Source organism: Rhinoderma darwinii, chromosome 4, assembly GCF_050947455.1.
Source record: "Rhinoderma darwinii isolate aRhiDar2 chromosome 4, aRhiDar2.hap1, whole genome shotgun sequence".
NCBI classification, from domain to species: Eukaryota; Metazoa; Chordata; class Amphibia; order Anura; family Rhinodermatidae; genus Rhinoderma; species Rhinoderma darwinii.
Genome location: NC_134690.1, coordinates 12174330 through 12179779, shown reverse-complemented (window position 1 = coordinate 12179779; position 5450 = coordinate 12174330).

Sequence of the window (5450 nt, the reverse complement as noted above, 5' to 3'; positions counted from 1 at the left end):
GCCTCTGGAACAGACAGTTTTTTCATCCTCCTTTTCCATGGTGACTTGACTAATTACACTCTGGTGGATTTTCTCTACGCCACAATAAAGGCTTTAGGAATATCTATGACTATGTATATCAATGGAGAAGAGGGGGGAAGGGTGGGGAGGTCATAAAAAGAAAATTATAGCTGTCAGAAATATCTGCTGCTACACTATTGCTTATAAGGAAACAGTAGCATGCGGTTTTCTACATGTCATATATTGCAATAATTTAGCACTGGATTATAGTCGGTGACTTATACCAAGGAGTGTCATCTGGGGGTCCTCACCCAGGATATAGTCCTGCAATTATATTTATGGCCCTTATGTCTTAAGAGACGCACAAATATGACATATTATACAAAAATATGCTCCAAATACAATGCAGGTCATGGCTCAATAGGATGAGGTAACTGTTTAAAGTCCCTGATGTTCTGCCCCAGCTGAAATGTTATCTCTCAAAATAAAATCATAGCCCAGAACATTATGTTCAAGAATAAAAATTAATCATAAATAACTAATGCTATGCAAAAATATTTATATTCAGAAATGTGCTTAGGTTATAGCAGCATGCTCCAAATCACTGTATACAAGAAGATGTATAACTTATACCAGCTGTACATATATAATTATATACAGAAGATACCCAGGTTATACCAGCATGCTCCATATCACTATATACAAGAAGATGTATAACTTATACCAGCTGTACATATATAATTATATACAGAAGATACCCATGTTATACCAGCATGCTCCATATCACTATATACAAGAAGATATATAACTTATACCAGCTGTACATATATAATTATATACAGAAGATACCCAGGTTATACCAGCATGCTCCATATCACTATATACAGGAAGATGTATAACTTATACCAGCTGTACATATATAATTATATACAGAAGATACCCAGGTTATACCAGCATGCTCCATATCACTATATACAAGAAGATGTATAACTTATACCAGCTGTACATATATAATTATATACAGAAGATACCCAGGTTATACCAGCATGCTCCATATCACTATATACAAGAAGATGTATAACTTATACCAGCTGTACATATATAATTATATACAGAAGATACGCAGGTTATACCAGCATGCTCCATATCACTATATACAAGAAGATGTATAACTTATACCAGCTGTACATATATAATTATATACAGAAGATACCCAGGTTATACCAGCATGCTTCATATCACTATATACAAGAAGATGTATAACTTATACTAGCTGTACATATATAATCATATACAGAAGATACCCAGGTTATACCAGCATACTCCATATCACTATATACAAGAAGATGTATAACTTATACCAGCTGTACATATATAATTATATACAGAAGATACCCAGGTTATACCAGCATGGTCCATATCACTATATACAAGAAGATGTATAACTTATACCAGCTGTACATATATATATTATATACAGAAGATACCCAGGTTATACCAGCATGCTCCATATCACTATATACAAGAAGATGTATAACTTATACCAGCTGTACATATATAATTATATACAGGAGATACCCAGGTTATACCAGCATGCTCCATATCACTATATACAAGAAGATGTATAACTTATACCAGCTGTACATATATAATTATATACAGAAGATACCCAGGTTATACCAGCATGCTCCATGTCACTATATACAAGAAGATGTATAACTTATACCAGCTGTACATATATAATAATATACAGAAGATACCCAGGTTATACCAGCATGCTCCATATCACTATATACAAGAAGATGTATAACTTATACCAGCTGTACATATATAATTATATACAGAAGATACCCAGGTTATACCAGCATGCTCCATATCACTATATACAAGAAGATGTATAACTTATACCAGCTGTACATATATGATTATATACAGAAGATACCCAGGTTATACCAGCATGCTCCATATCACTATATACAAGAAGATGTATAACTTATACCAGCTGTACATATATAATTATATACAGAAGATACCCAGATTATACCAGCATGCTCCATATCCCTATATACAAGAAGATGTATAACTTATACCAGCCGTACATATATAACTATACACAGAAGATACCCAGGTTATACCAGCATGCTCCATATCACTATATACAAGAAGATGTATAACTTATACCAGCTGTACATATATAATTATATACAGAAGATACCCAGGATATACCAGCATGCTCCATATCACTGTAAACAAGAAGATGTATAACTTATACCAGCTGTACATATATAATTATATACAGAAGATACCCTGGTTATACCAGCATGCTCCATATCACTGTAAACAAGAAGATGTATAACTTATACCAGCTGTACATATATAATTATATACAGAATATACCCAGGTTATACCAGCATGCTCCAAATCACTATATACAAGAAGATATATAACTTATACCAGCTGTACATATATAATTATATACATAAGATACCCAGATTATACCAGCATGCTCCATATCACTATATACAAGAAGATGTATAACTTATACCAGTTGTACATATATAATTATATACAGAAGATACCCAGGTTATACCAGCATGCTCCATATCACTATATACAAGAAGATGTATAACATATACCAGCTGTACATATATAATTATATACAGAAGATGCCCAGGTTATACCAGCATGCTCCATATCACTATATACAAGAAGATGTATAACTTATACCAGCTGTACATATATAATTATATACAGAAGATGCCCAGGTTATACCAGCATGCTCCATATCACTATATACAAGAAGATGGGTTAACTTATACCAGCTGTACATATATAATAATACACAGAAGATACCCAGGTTATACCAGCATGCTCCATATCACTATATACAAGAAGATGTATAACTTATACCAGCTGTACATATATAATTATACACAGAAGATACCCAGGTTATACCAGCATGCTCCATATCACTATATACAAGAAGATGTTTAACATATACTAGCTGTACATATATAAATATATACAGAAGATACCCAGGTTATACCAGCATGCTCCATATCACTATATACCAGAAGATGTATAACTTATACTAGCTGTACATATATAATTATATACAGAAGATACCCAGGTTATACCAGCATGCTTCATATCATTATATAAAAGAAGATGTATAACTTATACCAGCTGTACATATATAATTATATACAGAAGATACCCAGGTTATACCAGCATGGTCCATATCACTATATACAAGAAGATGTATAACTTATACCAGCTGTACATATATAATTATATACAGAAGATGCCCAGGTTATACCAGCATGCTCCATATCACTATATATAAGAAGATGTATAACTTATACCAGCTGTACATATATAATTATATACAGAAGATGCCCAGGTTATACCAGCATGCTCCATATCACTATATACAAGAAGATGTATATAGACGCCTAATGGGTAAATTACGGACTATAGGTTTAGAAAATATAGTTTGTAATTGGATTGAGAATTGGCTCAAGGACCGTATCCAGAGAGTTGTAGTCAATGATTCCTTCTCTGAATGGTCACCGGTTATAAGTGGTGTACCCCAGGGTTCAGTGCTGGGACCACTATTATTCTACTTATTTATTAATGATATAGAGGATGGGATTAATAGCACTATTTCTATTTTTGCAGATGACACCAAGCTATGTAATATAGTTCAGACTATGGAAGATGTTTGTGAATTGCAGGCAGATTTAAACAAACTAAGTGTTTGGGCGTCCACTTGGCAAATGAAGTTTAATGTAGATAAATGTAAAGTTATGCATCTGGGTACCAACAACCTGCATGCATCATATGTCCTAGGGGGAGCTACACTGGGGGAGTCACTTGTTGAGAAGGATCTGGGTGTACTTGTAAATCATAAACTCAATAACAGCATGCAGTGTCAATCAGCTGCTTCAAAGGCCAGCAAGATATTGTCGTGTATTAAAAGAGGCCTGGACTCGCGGGACAGAGATGTAATATTGCCACTTTACAAAGCATTAGTGAGGCCCCATCTAGAATATGCAGTTCAGTTCTGGGCTCCAGTTCATAGAAAGGATGCCCTGGAGTTGGAAAAAATACAAAGAAGAGCAACGAAGCTAATAAGGGGCATGGAGAATTTAAGTTATGAGGAAAGATTGAAAGAATTAAACCTATTTAGCCTTGAAAAAAGACGACTAAGGGGGGACATGATTAACTTATATAAATATATTAATGGCACATACAAAAAATATGGTGAAATCCTGTTCCTTGTAAAACCCCCTCAATAAACAAGGGGGCACTCCCTCCGTCTGGAGAAAAAAAGGTTCAAGCTGCAGAGGCGACAAGGCTTCTTTACAGTAAGAACGGTGAATTTATGGAATAGCCTACCGCAGGAGCCGTCACAGCAGGGACAGTAGATGGCTTTAAAAAAGGGTTAGATAATTTCCTAGAACAAAAAAATATTAGCTCCTATGTGTAGAAATTTTTCCTTCCCTTTTCCCTTCCCTTGGTTGGACTTGATGGACATGTGTCTTTTTTCAGCCGTACTAACTATGTAACTATGTATAACTTATACCAGCTGTACATATATAATTATATACAGAAGATGCCCAGGTTATACCAGCATGCTCCATATCACTATATACAAGAAGATGTATAACTTATACCAGCTGTACATATGTAATTATATACAGAAGATACCCAGGTTATACCAGCATGGTCCATATCACTATATACAAGAAGATGTATAACTTATACCAGCTGTACATATATAATTATATACAGAAGATGCCCAGGTTATACCAGCATGCTCCATATCACTATATACAAGAAGATGTATAACTTATACCAGCTGTACATATATAATTATATACAGAAGATGCCCAGGTTATACCAGCATGCTCCATATCACTATATACAAGAAGATGTACAACTTACACCAGCTGTACATATATAATTATATACAGAAGATACCCAGGTTATACCAGCATGCTCCATATCACTATATACAAGAAGATGGGTTAACTTATACCAGCTGTACATATATAATAATACACAGAAGATACCCAGGTTATACCAGCATGCTCCATATCACTATATACAAGAAGATGTATAACATATACCAGCTGTACATATATAAATATATACAGAAGATACCCAGGTTATACCAGCATGCTCCATATCACTATATACCAGAAGATGTATAACTTATACTAGCTGTACATATATAATTATATACAGAAGATACCCAGGTTATACCAGCATGGTCCATATCACTATATACAAGAAGATGTATAACTTATACCAGCTGTACATATATAATTATATACAGAAGATGCCCAGGTTATACCAGCATGCTCCATATCACTATATACAAGAAGATGTATAACTTATACCAGCTGTACATATATAATTATATACAGAAGATACCCAGGTTA